The following is a 27,257-nucleotide window of genomic DNA, read 5'->3' on the forward strand; positions in this document are numbered from 1 at the left end:
GTTGTTTTTAGGAGGTTTTAAGTATATCTCTCATCCTTTATCTAGGACTTGGGACAAAAAGATAAAATGCCAGTCTTCTTGACTTCCTTGTTACCATCCCAGGGCTTAAGAGCCCCAGGAGAGAACCAGACTCTCAGGAATTCATCTCTTCCCCCATCTCCTACATACTTGTTGTAGACCACTAGTTGAATACTGAGAACAATGATAACTACTTTACATCAAGCTTGAGAATTTAATCAGAGTGCAAGAATATACAAGTAAATAAATACAAATATAGAGTTTGATATTGTTCAATCATGTGTAGCTTAGAAGTCAAATTTTCTCACATACTCACTGCTGAAAGACATATAAATTGGGGTATGTTTTAAAAATATACATCTAGAGCCATAGTATTTTATACAGGTTTTAACCCAGTAATTCCATGTTTATGAATATATCTTAAAAATAATCCCAAGGGTTCACAAAGATTTAGCTACCCGAATGGTCATTACAAGAGAGGAAATTAAAGATTTAAAATCCCATTGGTAAGGGTTAGTAATTATACTTTCATAAAATAGAATATCATATTTAATGACACAAAAAGGTTCATAGTAAGGTGATAAAATCAGTTTATGAAAGAGTAAGACAAGATCTTTTTTAAAATAAGAAAATGTATGCACTCATAAACTTAAAAAACTAGGATATAAAACAAAACGTTAACAGCATTACTTTGGGGTGCTAGGATAACAGGTTTTTTTCTTGCCTGTGCTTATTCCTCTACCCCAAATCTTCTATAATGAAAATATATACTTTTGTAATAAAAATAACATTCATTATTAAAAAATAAACTAGAGTTCCTTTATATCTAATAGGCGACCTCAGACCAGCCCTTTCCAGGCCCAACCTATCTATCACCAGTTAGCACAGAAGTCCACATTCTTCCAGTTCTATAGTCTGTCCCACTTGGTCCATACATAGGTTTTCGGCCAGCTAGAAGAGTAACATTCATCCATCATTGGGTAGGTGGCTCATAATATATATTTGGTGAACTGAACTCATTGCAAAGAGGCAGAAATTTATTCACATAATGCAAACAGAATGTCACATACTTAAAACGTGATTGTTTCCTGCCATTTTAAACTATCCTTATAGGCATTATATTCTCTCACACCCAAACTAAATAAATATATTTTGAAAGAATACCCAAAGGGGAAACTATTACTATAATGACCTCATGTATTTTCTCTGGAAGGTCTGTTTGTTGAATATTTAGTAGTTTTGTATAGTGCCGGTCAATAAGGCTTAATTGCCTCTGCTGCTGAATTGCTTGTCACATGGAAAGAATCAAACCTACCCCCACTCCTTTATGGAAAAAATGAATGCCTGGAATGAGCTGGAATTTCCAGGAAAAACATACCAGTTCAATTTGTATTAATCCCTGTGGGATTACTGCACTGATGTCATTTTTAATATGCCTTACTCTTCCCCTCTGGTTGGCATGATCCATCATCTCTTTCCTCAGCTGGCTTTGCTGCTTTTCCTTGGAGAGCAGATTGTCTTTGTGAATGACTCTCTCAGGGAGCATGTGCAGGAGAAGCCAGAGCCTCACTCCATGGGAACGTAACAGACAGAGCTAAAGAATGGGCTAAGAACAGTCGCTGAATGGAACAGGTCATGCTGCTTCTTGAAGCTGAAAAGGCCAATCCTGTAAAAGAGTTGATGAGAGCACCTAATCGGGTTTGACCCCACAGCCTGTGTGTATGCAGAAAGGGCTGGGAAATGTAGCTTTGCACATGAGAAGGGTAGTGATATTCCAGGGCTGCTATCCAGACACACTTACTCACTCATCTGCTTGATTCAATTTTATTTGTACAAAGGGTTTGTTGAGGCAATGGGCAGACTAAGCCTTTAGGGATCAAGGGCTATGCAAATAAAACCTTAATGGAAGATTAAATCAGCTGATGTCCTCCTCAGTGCTATTTCCATTTGTAGGACTGGAACTGGCATTGGGGGAATGAATCATTTTTACTACATTTAAACATTGATTTTAAAATACCTTCTTTACAAAAATAGTAGCCATTATAATTAAACAGGACTGGAAATAGTAACAAACAACAAAAACCTTCCTTTATATAAAGAGAACAAACATTATATTATGGTCACAGTTAAATAGCAAGAATGATAAATAAAGGCACCAACTATGGAGGTCCTTGTTTTGTTTATCCCCCCATGAAGAACCAAGTCTTTCTTTACCTAGAGACTTCCATTTATTATGACTACTAGCTCAAAATAATTTCTAAATATGGAATGAATTACATTTCGATACTTATATGTCTTATTTAGCCAGCCAGCTTCATTACCCAGTATATTCATTTCTTTAAAAAGGAAGTTCTCAAAAGCATTAAAATTATTTTTCTATGAATTATGGGAGAAATAAATAATCTGAAAGTTAGTATAAATATGATATTCTCCTTGTACTGGTTTATATTTCTCTAAAATATACTTAAATCACTAATCAAGAAGTCTCAATATAATCATTTGTTCCCTCCCAGAAGATATATTGCTGTTGATTATTATATCGTTAACATACAGTCTTTAAATTGAGAGACAACTAGAGAATAAACCTAGAGATTCTAAACTACCTTAAGATACTGCTAGTTCCCCAAAAATGCACAGAAAAACATACTGGAACATCTCTGGTTTTTTTTTTTTTTGTTTTGCTTTTTTGTTGTTGTTATATTAAGGAAAAGTTTAACATAAAAAATCTAGCAATGTAAATCAGCATATTAATAAAGAAGGTGATCATATGATCATCTTTTTCTTTTCTTTTCTTTTTGAGATGGAGTCTTGCTCTGTCGCCCAGGCTGGAGTGCACTGGCACGATCTTGGCTCACTGTGACTTCCACCTCTTGGGTTCCAGCAATTCCCCTGCCTCAGCCTCCTGAGTAGCTGGGACTACAGGCGCGAGCCACCATGCCCAGATAATTTTTTGTATTTTAGGAGAGGTGGGGTTTCACCATGTTGGCCAGGATGATCTCGATCTCCTGACCTCGTGATCCACCTGCCTTGGCCTCCCAAAGTGCTGGGATTACAGGCGTGAGCCACCACGCCTGGCCTGATCATCTTTATAGACAAAGGAAAATCATTTGACAAAATTCAATACTCAACCACCATAACAATTCACAACAAACCAGGAATAGAAGAAAACTTCCTCAATTTCTTAAAGAACATCTAACAAAAACCTACGGCTAACATCATATTTATTAAGGGAAAGACTGAATGTTTTCCCCCTAAGATTGAGAATGGCCATTCAATTGTCTATTCGATATCATACTGGAGGTACTAGGCAGTGCAATAAGGCAGGTAAAAAAGGTTTAAAGATTGGAAAGGAAGAAGTAAAACTGTTATTTGCCAACAACATAATTGTGTTTGTGAAAAATCCTAAGGAATCCACAAAAAAATATATTAGAACTAAAGTAAATTGATCAAGGTCACAAGATACAATAACACAGAGAGGTTAAGTAACTTGACTAGGGTTACAATTATAATTAGTAACTGGAAGAGCCAGAATTCTAGTTAGACTGGCCTTGGAGCCTTTCTCTTAACTATTAATTATATGGTAACTTAAAAATCAAAGTGTCACTGTACACACACACACGTGGTGTGCACACAAACACTAAACATCACTTTTCCTTTTCTATTCAATTGCCACCAGCTTTACCCTAAATTTTGGTGAAGAGGAATAAATAAACAATGCATGAATCTGGAATCCTCATTCTGTATATAAAAAGCATGATCACTAATAAAACCAAAGTTAGGGATTTAATCCTTGTACAGGCCAGCACATTTCACGCTGAAAAAACCCCTCACTGATACAGTGCCAGATATATGTACCCTATCTAGCCCCTACCCTAATAAGTGGCAAATACTCAAGTTCGGTGCAACTTATCTCTAATACTAGAAAATAAAACTTGAAAGAGTATTGATGATGCATCAGGAGCATAAATCTTGTAATTGAAGGATAGCATGGTCATTGAAAAATTCAGAAACAGAATTAAAAGCTTGACATAGATTTCAAAAGTAAGGCACTAATGCCCAATTAGTCACAAGCCAAAGTAAAGGCTGGTAGCATTTTCATCTTTATAGGAAACTCAGGGTTATCATCAGGGATCTTACATATGGACTTTTTTTTTGGAGGGGGGATGGAGTCTCACCCTTGTCACCCAGACTGGAGTACAGTGGCACGATCTCAGCTCACTGCAACCTCTGACTCCAGGGTTCAAGTAATTCTCCTGCCTCAGCCTCCCAAGTAGCTGGGATTACAGGCACGTGCCACCATACCTGGATAATTTTTGTATTTTTGGTAGAGACGGGCCAGGCTGTCTTCAAACTCCTGATCTCAGATGATCCACCCGCCTCGGCCTCCCAAACGGCTGGGATTACAGGTGTGAGCCACGGTGCCTGGCCCGGACTTTTAAGTAGTTATAATCAAGACTGTCTATACCACAACAACAGAAATAATTGGATAACTACTGTTGCTAAATTGACAAGCATTTATTAGGGCTACTATCTAACACTGAAGTATTGAAATATAGCCAGTCCACCGACACTGGACACTGACATATAGGCAGAGAGAAATGACAATGGGAGCCTGAGGTGGCTTCCTCATGATGAATGAAATAAAGGAGACCGCAGGCAAAGTGGCTGGTGCAGGAGATTATTCAGGCCCAGCTAGTAAACAGCCACAGAAAAATCATTCAATGGCAACAATCTCAAAAGTGAAGGCTCTTTATGAAGACTGTAAGTTTAAAAGACAGTTGCAAACACAGTCAGGCTTTGCCAATAGTGACTACAACCTCAAACTAAAAGGCTTGTCTTTGAGCAGCAGGTGGTATGGTATTGGGGATATATCAGTCTTTTTCAGTAAAACTGGCCTCGATAGATAATAACAAAGTGTATTCACTGCTTTATTGCTGTTTTGATCCACTGTATGTAAACCATGAACTTCAAATTATTTTCCTAATGAAAAAAGCTGTAATTATCCATCAAACTCTGTCTTCCAATGCCTCCTGTGGCCCAGAGTACATGACTGCAAGACGGATGACCCAAGGTTGTGTTTGTGGTCTACTGACAACTGAATTATGGTGCTACTGAGGGTAATACAGCATGGCATTGTGAGAAACAGCATAGTATAATGGAAAAACTTGAACTCATCATTTAGTATCTCTAGATCTCAGCTTTTTAATTAAATCCCTTATATGTATACCTAAAAACTGAGTTGGCAGGGCTGTTATGAAGATTAAAATGCCTGGCATATATAAGATACTAAATAAATAAGTGACCATGCATCATGTTTACATATCTATTCTCTCTCCCTCTCTCACATAAACACACACACACACACACACACCCCCCCACACACACACCAAAGGTTAACAGTTGAGGTTGATTTATTGCCCCAAATAACCTGCCCCTAGGATAGATTATTGTAATTAGCCTCACTTATTTTCAGTGTGGCCAGCAAGGACAGGGAGAAAAGTCCTAATTCTGGGGTCAGACAGTCTGTAGTTAGTGGAGGCTTCTACAGTTTACAAAGTTAGCATTTGTCAGATGTTCTCACTATTGTTTTGATCTTTATCTCAATGGTTCTGAATGTTTTACTCCTTGTTTGAATGTTGGGATGTTTATCAAAGTAAACATTTAAACACTGAAGCCCACTGACAAAGAATTTAAATAGACAGTAGGGCAGTTAAAGGGTTTACAGCCAAGACTCAGTAACTGGTTACAGCTCTGTACAACCATGGATCTGCAGTCAATCACAGTCTGGTCTGCCTTAGCCTTATTTTGAAATTCTTTTTCAAACCTCTGTCATTCTAATAGCAATGAATTACTCTCTAATCATATGCTAGATAGCAAGGTGGGGGAAGATCTAAATCTCCTAAATCCTATTTTAATTTATCATGTAGAATTTTGTTATTTTAAATGCAGATCTACTTTTTAACTATTCACAAGCCATATTTTAAATGACAGAATTTCTTTAAAGAAAGGAATCTACTAGCAGTCAACATGTACGTTCCCTAAAAAATAAGTTTGAGACTTCTATTTAGAAGTTAAAAAAACAGGGAGCAGATTTACTGTCCTGCCTTAAGCAAGTAAAAAAATTGGACAAAATATAGAAAGAAATGGTTTTCAGACATTGGCTGACAGGCAGCACAGGCCTGTGATCTCTAAGAAAAGGGACACAAACAAAGTGAGTCCTATGAGTGTACCAGTTTACTGCCTACAGGCAGTTCCTGGATGCACTACAGGGAGGGGGACTAGATCTCACTGAGTCGAGGTGACTGAGATTAGACATCCAGGAGGGCAAAGTGACTAGAATTTGTGGGACAGAGAACTGGAGATAGAGAGAACACTCTGGAGTTCTACCGATAGGCTTCCCTAGAGTCTTTGACTAAGTACTGGTCTGCACATGCATGAGAGGAACCCACTCAAGACTACTGGAAAGGAGCAGGCAGAACCATTCCCAGAGTTCTTACAGGGCTGTAAATAGTTTGTGTTCACATCTATCAGAGTAGAAAGACCTTGTAATAGACAAGGAATTAGATACAACCCCCAGAAGGATATTGCCAAAGTAGTGAGGTCTAAATTGGTTCTAGAGCAATGGCTGCTCTGGACCCACCATAATAAAGCTTAGAAGCAGTCTTTGAAAGGATCGAAGTAATCCTAGGTAACATAACTGCATCCAAAATAAAAGCCAAAACTAATTAAAGAAATATAATGAAATTTAGTAATCAAGAATATAAAATTAACAATACCTAGTCCCCAATAAAAAATTACCAGGCATGCAAAGAAATGGGAAGATCAGACTTTAAGCCAGAAGAAAAAATAAATAAGTAAAAACGTACTCAGAAATGACATGGATGAAAGAACTAGCAAACAAGTATATTAAAACACTTTTACTAAATATGTTCCACATGTTCAAGAAGTGGAGGAAAACATGAACATGAGGACAAGAGGGAGGGAAAGTGTAAAAAAGACATAAATTAAACTTTCAGAGACTAAGAATACAACATCTGAAACCAAAAATAGACTGGATGAGATTAACAACAGATTGTAAACTTCAGAAGTAAAGATCAGTGAACTTGAAGACACAGAATTAGAAATTATCCAAAATGAGGCACAGAGACACAGGAGACTCAACACAAATGAACAGAGCATCAGTGACCTGTGGGACAATATCAAGCAATCTAATATTCATGAAATTGGAGCTCCAGAAGGAAAAGAGACGTGGGGAGGAAGGGAACATAAAAAAAATATTTAAAGAAACCATAGCTAAAAGTTTTCCAAATTCGATGAAATCCATAAATCCAAGCATAATATACAGAAAGTGACTCCAAGGAACATCATAATAAAACTGCTGAAGTGATAAAAAGAAAACCTTAAAAGTAACCAGAGAAAAAAAGACATTAGAGTAACATAGATAAGAATTACAGCAGATTTCTGGCCGGGCACAGTGGCTCACGCCTGTAATCCCAGCACTTTGGGAGGCTGAGGTGGACAGATCACGAGGTCAGGAGATCGAAACCATCATGGCTAACATGGTGAAACCCCGTCTCTACTAAAAATACAAAAATAAATAAATAAATAAATAAATAAATAAATAAATAAATAAGCCAGGCATGGTGGCGGGCACCTGTAGTCCCAGCTACTCGGGAGACTGAGGCAGGAGAATGGCGTGAACCCTGGAGGCAGAGGTTGCAGTGAGCCAAGATCGCACCACTGCACTCTAGCCTGGGTGACAGTGTGAGACTCCGTCTCAAAAAAAAAGAATTACAGCAGATTTCTTCTCATAAAATATGCAAGCCAGTAGGCAATGGATAGACATCTTTAAAGTCCTGGAAGAAACTATTAACCTACAATTCTTTTCCTAGTAAAAATATCTCTCAAAATAAAGGTAAAATAGAACTTTTCAGACAGATAAACACTGAAATAATTAATTCCAGTATAACTGCACTACCAAAAATATTAAAGAAAGTTATTTAGTCTAAAGAAATTGATAACAGGCCGGGCACGGTGGCTCAAGCCTGTAATCCCAGCACTTTGGGAGGCCGAGACGGGCGGATCACGAGGTCAAGAGATTGAGACCATCCTGGCTAACACAGTGAAACCCCGTCTCTACTAAAAAATACAAAAACTAGCCGGGCGAGGTGGCGGGCGCCTGTAGTCCCAGCTACTCGGGAGGCTGAGGCAGGAGAATGGCGTGAACCCGGGAGGCGGAGCTTGCAGTGAGCTGAGATCCGGCCACTGCACTCCAGCCCGGGCGACAGAGCGAGACTCTGTCTCAAAAAAAAAAAAAAAAAAAAAAAAAGAAATTGATAACAGAAACACAAAGGAATAAAAAGGACATCTGAAACAATAAATAGGTGAGTAAATATAAAGGTCATGTTTCCTCATTTTTAAGTATCTTTAAAAGATAATTGACTACTTAAAGTAATAATAAAATATGTTAAATAAAATACATGACAATAACTCAAAGGGCCGGAAGGGAAAAATGGAAGTATATGGCTTTAATGTTTTTCCACTATATGTAAAGTGATATATATTATTTCGAGATAGACAGGGATAAGTTGAAGACATAAGTTATAAACAGGAGGACAAGTACTAAGAAAAGACAAAACAAAGACACATATGCAATAATGCAATAATGAGGACAATATGGGATCAAAAATAAGTAACTCAAATAATCCTAAATGAGGCAAAAAAAAAAAAAAAGAGAAAAAAAGGAACAAAGAACAAATAGGACAGATAGAAAACAAATAGCAAGAATGTCAATTCAAGGCCAGCTATCCCAATAATTATAATAAATGTAAATTGTTTAAACATCCCAATTAAAAAGCAGAAATTTTCATATTGGATTAAAAACCAAAGATATGCTTTCTACAGAAACATACTTTAAAAATAAAGACATATATAGGCTAAAAGTAAAATGGTGGAAAAGATACACCATGCAAACAATAACCATAAGAAAGCTGCAGTTATTATATCAATATCAGATGAAATAGACTGCAGAAGAAGGAATATTGCCAGAAAAAAGAAGGTAATCTTATAATGATAAAGGGGCAGTTCATCAAGAGGACATACAATCCTAAATGTGCATGTACCTAGTAACAGAGTTCAAAATACATAAAAGTAAGAACTGATAGCACCAAAAGGAGGAAAACACAAGTTTACCATTATAGTTGGAGATTTCAATACTCCTCTCTTAGTAATTGATGACACAAGTAGATGTAAAAATTAATACAGATATAAAAGACTTGAACAACACTATAAACTTAATTTAGATATATAGAACATTCCACCTAATAACAACAGAATATACATTCTGGGCCATAAAATAAGTCTCAATAAATTTAAGAGAACTGAAATCATATAAAGCATATTCTCTAAGCATAACAGAATTATACTTGAAAGCAGTAACAGAAAGCCATTAGGAAAATCTCTAATATTTGAAAACCAAACAATGCACTTCAAAATAACTCATGGTTCAAAGAAGAAATCCTAAAGAAAATTAGAAAATATTTTAAACCTAGTGGAAACAAAAACATTACGTATCAAAATCTGTAGGATATAGGTGAAGTAGTACTTAAAGGAAATTTTATAGCATGAAAACACTAGTGTTAGAAAAGAAGAGAGATCTCAAATCATTAACCTCAGCTTCTAGTTTGTTAGAGAAAGAAGAGTAAATAAAATGCAAAGGAAGGAAATAATAAAGAGTGGAAAACAATGAAGTAGAACACAGAAAAACTACAGAGAAAAATCGATGATACGAAAAGCTGACTCTTTGAAAAGATCAATACAATTGAAAAACCTCCAGCCAGATTGATCAGAAAAAGGAGCAAGAGCAAGAGAAAGAGAGTGAGAGAGAGAGAGAGGACACAAATCACCAGTCATAGGAATGAAAGAAATCTTACAGACATTAAAAGGATAATGAAGCAATATTATGAACTACTTTATACCAACAACTTAAACAACTTAGGTGAAATGGATAAATTCTTCAAGACACAAATTATCAGAGCTCACTCAAGAAGAAATAGATAACCTAAATAGCCCTATAGCTACTAAAGTACCTGAATTCTTGGTTTAAAATCTGTTTACAAAGATAACTCCAGGCATAGACGGCTTTATTGGTGAATTCCATTAAATATTCGAAAAAAGAAATAATGCCAATACTAATAAACTCTTCTAGAAAACAGAAAAAGAAACTCCTACCTACTCATTTCATGAGCCCAGAATTACCCTGATACCAAAACTACACAAGGATATTTAGAAGAGAAAAAATACTAAAGATAAAGGCTACCTAATGGAAAAGGATAAAAACAATGAACACAGCAGAAAACATGAAGAACAGACTAGAAGATTGAAAAGACTTTAGACATTGTCACATTGTCCTTTGTGGAATGCTTGCCCAGTGTGAAGCCCTGTATAGCATAGCGTTTAATAGCATGGACTTTTGAAATCAAACTGTCTGCCTTGGTTCAGGTCCTGGCCCCACCATTTACTAATTGCATCACTTTGGCCAAGTTACCTAACTTCTCTGTGCCCTTCCCATTTAAAACAGAACTCCCATTATGGGAGTTGCTATGAAGAATAAATGAGTAAATTCATTCAAATGCTTACACCACTGCCTGGCACATAGTAAAGACTACATACATGTTTGCTGAAATTATTATTATACATGTTATATTAGTTGGTTGTTATCTTTATTAAGTCATAATATTTTCTCTCAAAACGAGCTAGGCAGTATAAGTGACTACCCTCGTTGTTTAGTCCCCTATTGCTGCCATAAAAACAATGACAAACTTAGTGGCTTAAAACAACAGAAACTTACTCTCTCACAGTTTTGGAGGCCTGAAGTTCAATATTAGCTTTGCTGGGTAGAAATCAAGGGGTCAGCAGGCTGTGCTCCCTCTGGAGGTTCTAGGGAAGAATCTATTTGTTGAATCTTCCAGGTTCTGGTTACTGCTGGCTCTCTGCTTGTGACCGTATCACTCTAATCTTTGCCTCTGCATTTACATTGCCTCCCACTTGTCTGTGTCTCCCTCTGCCTCTCTCTTATAATGACACTTGTGATTGTATTTAGGGCCCACCCAGATATAACCCCTCCATGTCAAGATCCTTAATTTAATCACCTCTGCAAATACCCCTTTTCCTTATAAGGTAATATTTACAAGTTCTGGGGATAAGGAATTAATATACTTGGGTGGTCATTATTCAGTCTACTACTTATCACTAGGGAAGGCTGATGTGGTGTGCAAATTATTACATAAACAACATTTCTTTTTAAAGGATATTTAGCTCTCTCTACAACAAACATGTTATGCAACCATGTTTCATGGCACAATCCATTCACCTAGAGGTAGGTCCCAAAACTGTAAGCATAGTATCTACAATGAACTATAACACCACAATAGTGCTAACATACAAACTCAAATCTATATAATTATGACACTGATCACAAACTTTGGGGGAGGGAAACATGTCTGGACCTTCTTGTGATTCAAATAAAACAGCTTATTAAGATCACTAGTAAGAATCAAGAAGATAAACATAAACTAGATTTGGTGATAACTAAAGGAAGATTGAAAAAAATCAGCTCACTCTTAATGACCATAGGTACTTGAACTCAAAGCCTGCATGTTTACCCTACATTACACAGTAATGAAGAACTTCAGTTCTAGAGTCAGTCCTCAGTTCAAAATCTGGCTAATGTATTCATGATTTGAACTTGGACAAGTTATTTCACCTCTTTTTTTTTCCCCTTTTTTCTTTCCTTTTTGTACCCAGGCTGGAGTGTGGTGGCACGATCACAGCTCACTGCAACCTTGACTTCTTGGGCTCAAGTAATCCTCCCACCTCAGCCTCCTGAGTAGCTGAGACTACAGGTGCATGCTACCACATCTGGCTTATTTTTAAAATTTTTTTTAGAGACGAGGTCTTGCCATGTTGCCCAGGTTAGTCTCGAACTCTTGAGCTCAAGTAATCCTCCTGCCTCGGCCTCCCAACATGCTGTGATTAGAGGTGTAAGCCAACGTGCCCAAACTATTTTCACCTCTTTGAGCCTGTTTCTTCATCTGTAAAATGGAAATAACATAAGTACTTACCTCAGAGTGGCTGTGAGGATTAAATAAGAATTCACGTAATGCTCTCGCATGACAATTATCATATACGAGCACTCAATAAGTTGTAATTCCAATTATTATGTAATAAACACTAGTGTTTCTAATACAACTCCATCTTCTCTTCTATTTCAGGAGAAATATTGCCTCATCTTCAGTTTCTTTATTGTCAGGAGCTATTCCTCTAGGGACTGTGATCTCATGGGGGAAAGGCACCCACATGGGAAAAGCAAAGAAAATAATGTAGTCTGCAATTCTGGTATGCATATACTTGGGGGAACAGGAAAAGAGGAATAAAGACGGGACTTTGTAAGCTAGTAAAGGACAGGCAGTAGGGCAAAGTGTGTGACTAAGATGGCTAACATATAGTACTTGAGGATGGGGAAATAAGAAAAAAATAAGAATTTAAATAGCAGAAGTCTAAATAAAGGGATGTAATAGATGCATTCTCTACAGGAACTTATTAAATGATTAGAACTTTGCACTCTGGAAATATGAGGGCTGAAAGGAAGGAGTTATGGGTGATGTCATGAGGAGTACAGACAAGATAAACCCAAATGAGCTTACTTCAACATACTAGAACCCCAGTCCCGGGACTGAGATGAAGTAGAGGATAGAAAAGAGAAGCTGAAAACTCAAGAAAGTTTGTGTTTAGGACAAATAAAACACTGCAAGCAACTTCAAGACATGGGTAGTATGTTGTTTCTCAGTATTTCCAGCAGCAAGTCCAGTATCTCATATGCCATTAACAAACCAGGGTTGAATGAACAGACATATATATTCAAGAGTAAACATACTGGCAGTAGACGAGAAGGCTCATTAAAGGTTCTTTGCTAGCTGCATGATTCCGTCTCTGGTCTCACTCCTGTCCAAACCAACCTTCACATTGCTGATGTGTTCCTTCTAAAAGGCAGATTTGATCACGTTACTCCTAAGGGCTTTAACAGCTCCCTTTGGTCGCCACTATAAAGTCCAAATTCCTCAGCCTGGTAAACCAAGCCTTTTGTGATCTGATGCCAGCCTACTTTTCAGACTTGTTTCTGCGACAACCCTCCTCATATGTTCTGCTGTGGTCTTGGAAGGTTGTTTGGAGGTCTCCCATATGTGCTCTCTCAAAGACACCCCTACCTTTGCACACAATGCTTCCTGTCTGGCTGAGAAGCTCCCTCTTACCCTTCAAATGTCACTTTCTCCAGAAAACTTTTCCTAACATTTCTAAGCAGGGTCCATACTTCTATTATGGTACTAAGCACAGTACCATAATTAATGTTTCCATGTCTTTCTTTCTTTAGAAACCTCTGTAAAAAATAAATAAGATTGTAGAAGCCAAAAATAGAAATAAAGCTTAAATACTCAGGTAAACAAAGGCAGCAGGATATTAAAAGACAGGGATCGGCAAGTCCATCCCTGTAATCAGAAGATTTTGTCATGGCTAGCAGCTACAGTACGCCCTCCAATTGAGCTCTGTTATCACGATCAGAAACGAAATTTTGGGTTGGTTATACAATGGGCCTGACCCAGTATTACATTCCCTATTTATATTATTCCAAACCATTTCTAACACTCTGCCTTGGATAAAGCAATTTCATTTTCACGTGCTTTAGTGTCACCATCTTATGTGAAGTAACCTCTATTTCAAAATGCCCTAAAAGCCAAGTTCTGCCCTCTTATTCTAATTCTCATTTTCTCTCTCTCTTACTAAGTGGAATGGAAAACTTCTGTGCTAACTTAAGAATGAGAATAGTCTGAATCTAAACTTACTGTATACCCTAGGAAAGTTATTATACCTTTATACATCTCAACTTTCTCTTCCTTCAATGGGATCAACTCTATCTAGGAGGCCATAGGAAATAATGAAAGGTAACACTCACACAATTCTTATTATGTACCTCACATGTATTAACCTGTTTAAATCTATAATTCTTCGAGGTAGGGACTGTGATTCTCCTCCACTATACCCAAGAAGACTGGAGCAGAGAGAGAACAGATGGAAGGAGGCTGGGAAGTTCACAGCTCATGAGTGGCTAAGAGGCAAGGCTGGAACCCCAGCATCATGGCTCTAGTGTCCCTGCAGTGAACCTTTACCTCCGACTGCCTCTCTGCAGGCCAATGGAAGATACTGTGCTTGGAACATAACTCTAGCACATTAAAGTATTAAAGGACTTAAAAATTATATATTTTTTCAAACAAATGCAAGCCTTATTTGTAACTGAAAACAAAATAAAAGTGGGAAGAGAAGGAATGGAGACACTGAATGGTAGGCTTCAGATATGGGACAGTGTTCTATATTTCAATCCAAACGCATTTTACAGCCAAGATTTTAAGACCTGAAACCATCCGTCCCGTACAGCTAAAGTAAGAAGGATCTCATGATTTTAGCCATCAAGGAGATGGATGTGTCCTTCACTGGTACTGTATCTAAAATTAAGATGACACTGTCAGTAGATGAACATCTACTTTGGGGTATGGCTTTATAGACCAATGAATTAGGTTTTTCTCAGGAGCAGCAACCAAAGAATAGAAATAACACAAGATACACTTGTGTTAAGCTTTTTGTACAGAAACAGAATTTTATTTCTAGAAAAAGCATTAAATATTTAGTTAAGTTCACATTACCCTATACTAAAAAAATTAATTTGGGGCAAAAGTTAAAGAACTAGGTATAATGCAGTACTTTCAAATTATCAACTGCTTATAATTATATTTCCTTCTGGGCAAAGGAAATATATATATTTTATTTAGAAAGTGCTGAATAAGGCTGGGCACGGTGGCTGACGCCCGTAATCCCAGCACTTTGGGAGGCCGAAGAGGGTGGATCACGAGGTCAGGAGTTCAAGACAGGCCTGGCCAATGTGGTGAAACCCCGTCTCTACTAAAAATACAAAAATTAGCCGGGCGTGGTGGCGCACACCTGCAGTCCCAGCTACTCGGGAGGCTGAGGCAGGAGAATTGCTTGAACCCGAGAGGCGGGGGGTTGCAGTGAGCTGAGACCGCACCATTGCATTCCAGCCTGGTGCACAGAACGAGACTCCGTCTCAAAAAAAAAAAAAAAAGTGCTTAATAAATATTTATTGAGTAAATTAATACTATTGTAGAGATTGATTCATTAATACTATTTTAGAGATAGATTTATTTCCAGATGGTTCCTTAGAAGGAATGGGTGCCTTATAATAGTCATCATTTGTCCTGGAGAACTTACTCCTCAAATCTCTTGAAAAGCCTAAAGCCACCTTTATCTGTACCCATGGTTTCTACATCTTTTCTTCCCCCATCAGAAAGAGAACAGAGAAAGATCAGGTTACATTGCTTCTGTGGGCCTGTATAAATTCCTGAGAGGTTCTCTCTTCTGTCAGGAAAAGTTTCCCTGGCAACCATATTTACACACTCACTCATTTCTCTCCCCTCCTTTGATTCACTGGTTGGTATAAAAATTAATTTGCATTGATTTGCTGAAGCTTACAAGTTAATCATTCTAATAGACTCACAAAATTTTAGACGCTGGTCTCTGCCCAAAACTTGTTTCTTAAAGGGCCTGTTTACTTTCTTTAGAAATTTGAATGTAATTATCTTCAGTTTAAATATTTTTAAATACATTTAATATGTATTCTGAATGTTTCTGGCTTCAGGTAGAGAAAATAATATTTTTCTAAGGGCATCTGCCCTATATTATTAGTTAGGACGATCAAGAAACAAAGAGATACTTTAGTTCTGAGTAAGCAAAGGGTCAGATTCTTATCCAGCTATAGTAAGGTCCTGGAAGATAAAAGTCAAGGACCAAAACAAAAAGTCTGGGTCACATGAAATGATGAATCAGGCCTAAGATTCTGGGTGATCAGAGGTCAGGACCTGGATAACAGGAATGGGACGTGAGTTATCAAGAACTGAGTTTCATTAATTCATTCACTAAGTATTTACTGTGCAACTACTAGGGCATGGTGTTGGGAAAAGAGCAGTGAATAAGCCAGACACAGATGTACCCTCATAAAATTGAGAGTCACATATCTGAATAGTGAACACATGTTGACTTCGTTATTGAACCAAGTATCTCTGGACTAGGGGTGCTCACTGTATAATTTCCTATAAAGGCCAGAATTGGTTTCAGACTAGGAATGGCACAGAGACCTATAGATAAAGATAAGTTCAAGAAGCCTTCACTGGAGTACATAAGTTGGCAGGTCAAGCAGTCTTGGACATATACAACGGTTTCTTTACATTTAAACTTCAACAACAATGATATATGAGCCTATCACAGGAAACAAGGCTAGATACTTTGCAATATACCTACGTTTTATAAAGAATAGAGTGAAAGCCGATAAAGGTATGAGTTATTCTTAAGCTCTTTTAACAACCATTTACTGAGCATCTATGATGTTCAAGAAATAGTTTTAGGAGCTTAAGTTAAGGGTATGAAAAAGACATGGTCCTTAGCAATTATAACAATGTGGTAAATGCTATAATGAGATGCTAACGTATGAAGAAATATCAAAGAGGAGATTACTAATTCTTAAAAAGCAAGCTGGGAAATGCCTTCTGAGAGGTAATGCTTGAAATGAGTTTTAAAAGATAAGTAGAAAATTTTGTTTTAAGCTGGTAAATGTTGGGGTAATTTGTTATACAGCAATGGATAACTACTACAGTGCCTTATGGAGACCATGCTACAGCATAACTAGGAGACTATGGAGAAGACCCAGCCCAGTCATGTAAACTGTGTTTCATGTGTATACTGCAGGTTATATTGGACATCTCTTCATATTTTTCTTCTCACGTATTCTTAGGCTTACCTGATCCATGTTGGGCATAGAAAATGAGAACAAACACTCTGAACGGGGATGAGACAGGTAATGGGAGGAGGCAATACAATCTCAGTCTTGTCTGATTTCCCCCACAAAGGAATCCAGGTTGGTTGGCATAGGACTTGGTCAAGTGGTAAGTGTCAAGTGATGTCAGGACTTGGTCAAATCATTACTCAGAGAGACCAGAAGTGAGAGGAACAAGAGGATGAGTAAAAACTGTTTCTGAGAGAACCATAACCATGAAACCCAGAAAAAACTAATTGGTTGTCAGTTCCAAGTAGTGACCGTAAAGCCAAAAATGAGAGAAAATAGAAGTTTCTGTTTTTCTTGATTCATGTGGGTAGTTGAAGGAACAGAGCAGGCAACAAAGGCAAGAGAGAACAAAAGCATTCCAGACAATGGTGGCAACCAGTGGGGTTCAAAGCTGCTGGAGGGGTCCATGGTTTGAGGGTCAAAGGGTAGCATCAACCTGATTAAAAAGGCACCAGATGAGGGCAGACAAGTCGTAGTGTACCTGTTCCACTCCAATTTCTGTTTCAGTAGGTTGAAAAATGGTCTCCATATCTTCCCATGAACAAATGGGTATATCTAACTAAAAAAGGAATAGAAATGAACTTGTGTTGTATTTGAACTGGGAGTAACAATAGCATCAGGACTATAACTCTCTCTAGTAATACCCTCACAACATGGTGGATGAGTTTCCAGAAGTCATTCTAAGTAAGCAATTCCTTGCCTCTTTATTCTCTATTCTCTTCATATTGACTGGGCATCTCCTTTTGCCCTTCACACCAGCAGACTCATGGAGTTCAAAATGAGGGGACCATAGGAAAATGTGATTGTGCAGCATGACACAGCAAGGACTTAGGCCACCTACCCAAAACAAAGGCCACAGCGCAAAATGCTTTCCTACCTTCAGGAGGTAGTACAGATACCTTCAGGCAGAACTGGATACCTAATTTGTGGGGCCTGGTGCAAAATGAAAATGTAGAACCCCATTGTTAAAAATTATCAAGAATTCCAAGACAGCAACAAGAGAGTATTAAACCAAGCCTGGGCCCCTCTAAACATAGGGCCCTGGGAGACTGCACAGGTTGCACACCCACAAAGCTGGCCCTGACTTCAGAGACAGTATAGCATGATCCTTCAGGAAAGCTTTGGAGTCTGAGCTGGATCCAAATCCCATCTCTGCCACTCATTAGCTATGTGACCTCCGGCAATTTACTTAGTCTTTCCATGTTGCCAAGAAGTTGTGTGGTTATAATCTGGTGCTGGGAAGATTAAATGGGATAATGAACAGAATGTATACAAAGAGCTCAGCACAATGCCTAGCACATAGTGAGCACTCAATAAATGATAGCTGTACTATTACTGTTCAATGAAACATACAGGTAGTTGTCAAAGCAATAAGTTTAAGAAATGGACTGCTGACTTACTATTAAGGAAATGAAAGAAAAATAATAATATTTTAGGTCAACTAAAATAATGAAGCAGACAGAGAAAATGAAATCTTCCACTTGACTGTGCTGTCTTTGCTAATCACTTTTCTATTTCTTTTCTTCCTTTCATTGCCAAACATACAAAAGGTGATCTGCATGCTGTCTCCACTTCTTATCTGCATCTCATGCCACAGTTCTCTCTAATGTGGCTTTTAATATCCCCATGGCCACCCCCGCCACTCTAGTGAAGCTATCATTTTCAAAAAGTTACTAATGACCTTCTGTTTACTAAATATAATGAATGTTTCCCACTCTTTCTATACAATTTCATACTGCAGACCAATTTCTGCAGCTCAAAACTTTTTCTTCTCTTGACTTCTATGATACTACACTCTCATGGTTAATAGCATGTCTAACTGCCTTGGCATCTGTCAGGTACACAACAAATGGTGGTGAATAGAATGCAGTTGTTTGATGAATAAATTAGATGGTTGTCTTGCTTCTTTGATATTCCTTATTTTCTACCATACGAACTCCATGGCTTCTCCCTCCCTCCCTAAATGTGGGATATATCTCCAAGTTTCAGTCCTTCATCCTCTATTCTATTTCTATGCTGTTACCACCCGTGTACTCAGCTAATCATATGGCTTCAATTATCACCATTTTTTTTTCTTTTCTCAGCTCCTATAATACCACACATTAAGCATCTCAAAAAGGTACTAAATGGCTGCTATACATTTGTGATTTCATTTACTCATCACAACAATATTGGGTAGGTGGCATTATTACAGATGAAGAAACTGAAGCCAAAGTCATGTAGCAAGTACCTGGTAGAACTGGGATCCAAATCTTTGTTTAGCTGAGAATAACCCCCATACTACACCACCCCTCTCATTTTCCTGTCTCCTCCACATCACAAATACAGGACAGTATTTGCACACAAGCAGGTGTTCAGTAAATACGCTGATTGAGAAGACTGCTTAAATACCGCCCATGATTTTCCAGCACGACAGTATCATCAGTCTTAGCAGAGCATATTAAGCATGTCACCCCAGTGACACCTTCTTTAGACTTGATCTGTAATATAACTCAAAACAGAAAATTTGCCAAAAACTCGCCATAAGCTGTTCTAAAAATAAATTTGGTCTAAGCAAAGCAAAAAGGCCTTTATCTGATTCAAATATTAGGAGAGTTTTGGGGATGAGGTCCACCTTGCTACTCTGGGCCCAACCTTGCTCAGCTTCTAAATGATTAGGAAGTAAAAATAGGCTGGCTAGTTGATGGCTGATGAGGTTAAATGAACTATTTATAGTTCTAGAGATAGATACTAAGACAGCAGAATGGGATTTTCTCTGCTCTGGTAGCTAAGACCTCATTAAAAGAAGCCCAGTACATGTGAGACATGGGTGGAAACTGGGATGAAGAGAAAAGGATAATAGTAAGGAGGGAGGGTAAACAGAAAGGAGGAGGCATTGGAAAGCCTATGGAGGGCCTGGCCCAGTCTGGCAGATCCACTGCTGTTGTGCACAGCTGGCACCATGCAACAGTGGGCTCAGCTGCATTTGCATGATTCATGGTCTCAGTCCTGGACTACTTGCCCTGACCCATCTCACACTTCAGTCCTCTCTTAATCCAGATCCTTCCAGCTTCTGATCGTAATACTTATTTCCCCAGGTCTCACAGATTTGACATCCAGCATTGCTTCCCTAGTTATGGCCATGTATTCTCTTTTTGTATGGTTTAGATTTGCCCTCCTCAGATGCTGCCTCTAGTGCCAAACATTATGCCCAGTTTTCAGGCCCTCTCCTTTAGAGCGATTGAAAACTACTCCTATTCCACCTCCACATGATGGACTCTTACTTGGAAAGACATGAGTGACAAAGACCAGGGATGAGGCTCAGAAAAACTGATGAGGGGAAAATATGGCAGAGAAAACGATAAGAAAAATATCACTGGACAACTGGGCTGGGAATGAGAAATTCCGGGCTACTTTTAGGAAGTTACATTACAGAGGAAGGAAAAACGCCATAGTTACAATAGAAAGCCATTCCCTAGAGATAACATATTCTTAATGTGGCTGCATTTGCTGTTCCCCCGCTTTGGCTGCCTTTTCAGTCCTTTCCAATTTTCTCTGCAAGGTGAACTCCTATTCACCCTTCAACACCTTGTTTAAATGTGTTCTCTGGAAAGCCTTCCCTGGTCCTCTCAGACAGCTAATTGTTCCCTCCTCTGTGCTTTCACAGTCCTTTGCATTCACGTCTATTATGCTGTTAATCACTTTTACTAGCAATTTCATTTGTTTCTCCTACCACTTCTTTCAGGACAAGGACTAATTATCTTATTCATCTTTGCATCCCCAAGACATAGCAGAGTGCCTGGCATATGCCAAGTATTTGTTGTTGGGTGATAAAAGACATCAAGAGCAACGTAGAAGTGCAATTTGCACTTCACTTGCAAAATCAAATTGGTTCCTGGTACTTTTCATCTGTAACTGCGTTTTCTCTTGATTTAGAAGGAACGAGTTTAGACTCATAAAAGAAACTCTATTGATATCCCGTACGCATTAGCCGATTTTCATCCCCACTAGTGACAGAAATATTTTTTTCCCCCACACTTCCAAAAAACTCCCAGGGTAAGCTTAATATCAGTGGCGCATCTCTCCTCCTACCATTTCTATTGTAGCGAAAGCTAAATTACACTGTGAGCCTAAAGCTGCCACCAGTCTTAGTGAAATGGGGGAGGGGGGATAATTACAAGAAGACACTTCTGTAGCAGACCTAGGAGGGGGTTGGGGGAGGAAGATGAATTTAAGCTTCGCCTTATAAGAAATGTGTTAGACACTCACGTAGAACAGCCGCTTCCTCTGTGCATGACAGACCCGATCCAGGTGTCCAGCACCGACCTTTTCCCATGGGTGTCAGGTCATCACCCAGCACAGAAAACAAGGGACCAGCGCCTTTCTAGGGCATCCCTCTTTCTCCAACCTTGGGGCCCGCTTTTCCTCTAGGGGACTGTTCTCTCCTCCCAGTTCCAGCAACCCCGGTTCCCTCTGCTGGTACCCCCCATGCCACGCTTGACTCTGGACCGAAAGTGCCGGCGGCTGGGCTGTCAGGCCGCGGCTGGGGAGCGGGCGCCCTGGTCAGGCCCGAACCCCGGGTCTCCCGCACTCTGCGGGACGAGCGGAGCAGGCGCAGGCCGCGCAAGGCCACGGGCTGCCGCGGCGCGGGCCTCTCCGCGGGAGGGGGTTCGGTCCCCGGAGAAAGCGCTCCAGTGACGGGACCTCGGCCCGTTCCCGTTCCCGGCAGCCCCCCGGCAAGCCTCGGCCTCAGAGCTCCCCGCAGCCCTCCTCGCGGCGGGTTACCGGCCTGGGGGCGCCGCGCTCTACCGATCGCTGGCCGGGACTGCGGGCTCCCAGCGCGGGCCCCACGCCGCGGACCAGGGGTCAGGCCGCCTGCCGCCCGTCTGTCCGTGCCCATGGCAATGCCCCCGCCCCGCGCGGCCCGTCCCGGCCGAGCACTCCGGCCCGACCGTGACAGCTGGGTGCCCAAAGGGTTAAGCCGGCAGCGCGGCGGCCGGTGTCCCCCGCGCGCTGCCCGTCAGCCGCAAGCCGGCCCCAGCGCGCACGCGCCCGCCCGTTACCTGCGGTCGCCTCCGCGCTCCTCCTCCACCTGGCCGCTCTCTCCCGGGGGCCGCCCCTCAGCCCGCCCCCTCGGCTCGGCGCCGCGCACCCTGCTGGCTACTCGGACGCGGCCCGCGGAGGAGGGGCGTGGGCTTCATTACCATATATTAGAATACCAGCGCGCGTCACGTGGCCGCTCCAGCCAATGGTCACCCTGGAAGGGCGGGGATTGGGCGGAACACGCCTTAGTGGTGCTCCCAGCCTGAACCGGTGGCCATGGCAACGGGCGGGTGGGCGGGGTAGTGGGGAGGCTCTGGAGCCCGGTGCCCCCGGGAGCATCTCCTCTACCTGAGCTCCGCATGGCGACCGCGCGCAGTTTTCCCACCTCGCGGATGCAGAGATTTGTCTCAGCCAGAGACATCCAGATTCAGCCAACATTTATTGAGCACTTACTACGTGCCTTAACACTTTGCCGCAGAATGTGATGTCTGTCCTATTAACCCCACTAGATAGTAGGGAAAGTGGAGGCTCAGAGAGGTTAGATCATTCACCCAAAATCATACAACAACATTAAATGGCAAAAGTGGAGATCTAAGACCATTTTTGACTTCAGATCCGGGACAATCGCGAGTTTTTTTTTATCCAGCAGGAGTCTCCTAGCACCTCCTCACAATTCCAGGTGTGCTGAGCGGTTGAGAAAATCCTTGTAAATAATTTGTACAGCGTTTTACTGTTTCCTTACGGTGACCTTTGAGAGTAGTAGGCAGAACAGTTATGCCCGTATTACAAAGGAGAGAAAATGAGGCTCGGAGAGGCCATGTGACATAATTTAGGTCAAACAGCTATTAAGAGCTAATGCTTAGTTACAGTTATTTATACTGAAGCTCATTACTTTAGAAAACTTGTAAATTCAGTCTTCTCAACATGGTGGAATTACTGTGACCATTCTATGGATTAAGAAACCGAGACTTCGGGAAGTTAAGCAAATTGCCCAAGGTTATACAGCTAGTAAGTAGCAGATTTAAGGTTCAAATCCAGGTTTATCTGGCCCCAAAGCTAGTCTCATTGTATCACATTTATTTAATTTAGGATTGGATTTAGAACCTCTTCTCTAATAGAACTTTGTCTCCTCTCAAGATATGGTGGTGTTATGTCTTAATCCTACAGCAAATAGTCACCAGTAGGTAGGGGCACTGTAGAATTCTCTGTCTTTCCTTTATTTTTTTTAATTTTATTTATTTATTTTGAGTTCGATCTCACTCTTGTCACCCAGACTGGAGTGCAATGGTGCGATCTCGGCTCACTGCAACCTCCACCTCCCGGATTCAAGCTATTCTCCTGACTTAGCCTCCTGAGTAGCTGGGATTACAGGCACCTGCCACCACACCCAGCTAAGTTTTGTACGTTTAGTAGAGACAGGGTTTTGCCATGTTGGCCAGGCTGGTCTCAAACTTCTGACCTCAGGTGATCCGCCTGCCTCGGCCTCCCAAAGTACTGGGATTACAGGTGTGAGCCACCGTGCCCAGCCTGTCTTTCCATTTTTACCCTAGGGATTTGATAGTTTAGCTAAAGGCACAGTAGTTTAAAAACACAAATATCTGTGTACAGACAGACTTGTTTAGCTCAGTGATTCTAATTGTATTTATTTATTTATTTACTTTTTAGAGACAAAATTATGCTCTATCATCCAGGCTGGGGTACAATGGTGCGATCATAGCTCACTATAACATTGAACTCCTGGGCTCAAGTGATCCTCCTGTCTCAGCCTCCCGAGGAGTAGCTGTGACTACAGGCATGCACCCCCACACCTGGGTAATTGTTATGTTGCCCAGGCTTGTCTCAAACTTCTGGCCTCAAGCAATCCTCCTGCTTGGGCTCCCCAAAACTCTGGGATTCACAGGTGTGAGCTACCACATCTGGCCATGGTTCTCTAACTGTAATATATTTATGGATTACTGGACAGGGCTCTATGCCTCAAACTAAATATACTAAAGTTTATAGGCATTTAAAGGGATTATCAAAGGTAATTTTGAATATATGTACATTTCACTTTCCTGGGTTGCTTTAAAACCCGATTTCCTCCTAAAACGTGACTGTTTGGTGCTTAAGAGCACAAACATAGAAGCAGACCTGCGTGGGTTAAAATCCTGACTTGGCCACTCATTGACTGTGCGACCTTGGACAAGTTACTTAAACTCTCTTAAATTTCCTCATTTGTAAAACAGGATACAAATGTTGTGAGAATTTAATGACTTACTGTGTATATATATACACATATATAATATAAACATTTCATATAGGCCCTGGCCCAGGGATAAACCCTCCATAATTGATAGCTATTGTCATTTCTGTTATCATCCCAGGAGCTTTCCTAGGAACAGACAACCCACATGTACACAATCTCTCAAGGCTTCCTAGCTAGCTTTGGAATTCTGAAGCTGCCTTCCATCCCTTGTGGCATATTAAACAGCCTGTTGTGCTGCTGAAGGCTTGTTATCTCTCCAAATTACATTCTCTCTTCTTGGGATCATAAATAATTCCTGCACTCAAAGGAGCTGGTTTCTCTTGCACATCTCTAGCACCAAATGACCGGAGTTGCTCCTTGCAGAAGAGGATCTTGACAAACAGTGGAGCCATAAGTCAGGCTCCTTGAAACACTTTTATGAGCGCCTTAATGAGGGAGATGAGCTGTCATCAGGAACTCGTCCTGTCCTTCCTGACCACAGGAAATGAGCTCTTTGTGCTCAAAAGGTTTCCAAAGCTGAGGCGCAAAGAGTTTTCAGGAAGTGGGCCAGGGATGAGAAGTTGTTGACTCAGAGAATCCCAGGGCTAAACAGCCCCTATCCTGCCATTCACCCTAGAGGGTCAAATGACTCATGGTCTTATTGCAGTAATAGCACCAAAGGGTGGTGTGTGTGTGTGTGTGTGTGTGTGTGTGTGTGTGTGTGTGTGTGGTGGTGTTGATCCTCCCCAGTTCCCCACTATGTGCACACTCCAACAGCCAACCTATTCCCCCCTGACAAAAAGATATCGCAGAATAGAACACTGGTTAAGAGCATTGTCTCTGGAACCAAAGAACCAGATTTGAATCCTACTTCCACTATTCAACAATCTGTGCGATATTAGGAAACTTGCTTAACCTCTCTGCATATCAATTTCCACATCTGTAAAATGGAAATAATAACAGTGCCCATTTTATAGACTGTTGTTAGGATGAAATAAGTTACTAACATAAACTGCTTAGAACACCCCATGGTATATGCTAGAGAAGCATTTGCTAATTAAACAAGAATAAGTGTATAAATCCAGTACAAACAACGTACTTTCTATAGAGGCCACTACAGCCTTAAGTGAAGTGCCCTAGGCCCTCTCCGATGTGCTGCCCTCCAACCCCTTTCTGATTGTCATATAAATGTTGCCCAGGAGCAGGAAGACATGTGCTTGGGAACTTTGGTTTGGGCCTGGCTCTGCCACATTCCTTGGTCTGTGAACTTGGCCAAGTTATTTTACATCTCTGAGCCACAGTTTTGTTATTTGTGAAACGAGACTAATTTCCTCCCAGAGTTGTTCTGAACATTCAATCAGATAGTGTCTGGCAAGAGGTGATGAGGGCCTGAACTGGATAGAGGTCATATATCATCAAAATCACCCTCTTCTTTATCTGAGTTGTTTCTGGTAAACATCGTTGCTCTACATTAATGAGAATTACTAACATTTATGGAGCACTTACCCTGGCCTTGTGCTATGTACTTCATTTTATTTAATCCTCAAAATAAACCTAAGCCTCTGAGAGATTAAGTAACATGTTCAAGAAGATCACACTGTCAGTCAGTGGCTGAGCCAGGATCCAAGCCGGGACTATCTGATTCCCAAGTCCATGCTAATAACCCACCATGCTACATGCAGGCCTCCAACTCCAGCTTGGCTCATAGGACCCAGGGAATGTGTGTTATATTTCTTTAGCACCCTTCCCCCATCCATATATACACTCTCCAGTCACCCACCAGCACCAGGCATAGTAGGTGCTCCATACACATTTACTGAATGAGTGAAAATAAGTCACTATGACATCCTTTTATAGTGATAAAAGTCCATTTCTTCTTGAGCTGTCCCTAGTGGGAATAAAAGCAGCTGGTGACCCTCCTTCCCACCCCCTAGCATCCTTTCTGATAAATAATAATGTGGGATGCCTCCCTCCTTTCCCCATGGGAGAGTTAGGCTTCTTGGCATCAGAGATCCACAATAGACACAGTGATGACTCATCTTCAGTGTGCATTTGGAGCAATGTCAGGACCCCTGGAGCTTTTTAGGGCTCTGTTAATATGCATCAGTAGGGTGATTTCCAAATAATGGCGTTGGATAGATGTATTTGCTGGGGGTGCCCTAACAAAATACCACAAACTGGGTGGCTTAAAACAGCCCAAGTTTAATCTCTTACAGTTTAGGAGGCCGTAAGTCTGAAATCAAGATGTCATTAGGGTTGGTTCCTTCTTGGGGCATCAGGGGGAAAATCTGTTCCATGCCTCTCTCCCAGTTTCTGGTGGCTGCCAGCAATCCTTGGCACCCCTTGGTTTGTGGATGTGTCACTCCAATCTCTGCCTCTGTTGCCACATGGCGTTCTCTCTGTGTGTCTGTATCCCAATTTACCTCTTCTTGTAAGGACACCAGTCATGGTATTAGGGCCCACACCAATCCAGTATGATTTTGTCTTAACTTGATTACATTTGCAAAGACCCTATTTCCGGATTAGGTCACAGTCACAGGGACTGGGGGCTAGTCTCTGTGAATATCCTTTGAACATATCCTTTTGGGGGACATAACTCACAATAATATGTTTGGGGTAGAGTGGAGAGGAGATGGAAAATGAAGGGAGGGAATGAAGAGAAAGGGGAGGTTGTTCATGAGGGGCAGATCACATGAACAGAATGAACTGTGACCAAGGGTTCCTCAAGAATGGGCCAGACTTTTTCTTCCAGGCCAATTCCATTCTTTCCCAAAGAAGTCTCTAGCTCACAGACTTACAATACCAGTGCTGGAAGGGACATTGGGGAGTCATTCATTCACTCAACAAATAATTATCAAATATTCTTTGAGGAGCTGGGCAGAGAGAAAATATGTGGTCTGAAGAAACTGTGGCCCAGAAGGTGGATGTGAATTGTCTAAGATCACACATCAAGTTAGAATACAGCCAGGAACAGAACAAGGTATGTCAAACAGGGTATGTCAAACAGGGTATGTCAAACAGGGTATGTCA

The 27,257-nt window shown here is 40.5% G+C and overlaps 1 protein-coding gene across 1 annotated transcript in view; it reads right to left on the bottom strand.

Annotated features, from left to right (window-relative positions):
- The window catches only part of PHC2 (polyhomeotic homolog 2), a 115,662-nt gene extending 94,000 nt beyond the window's left edge, over nucleotides 1-21,662 (bottom strand). Inside the window, exon 1 of the mRNA XM_025382939.1 lies at nucleotides 21,230-21,662. The gene's annotated coding sequence lies outside the window, so the exon portion shown is untranslated. The remainder of the gene's footprint in view (nucleotides 1-21,229) is intronic.
- Nucleotides 21,663-27,257: the final 5,595 nt, after the last annotated feature.

This window comes from Theropithecus gelada, chromosome 1 (genome assembly GCF_003255815.1).
Source record: "Theropithecus gelada isolate Dixy chromosome 1, Tgel_1.0, whole genome shotgun sequence".
NCBI lineage: Eukaryota > Metazoa > Chordata > Mammalia > Primates > Cercopithecidae > Theropithecus > Theropithecus gelada.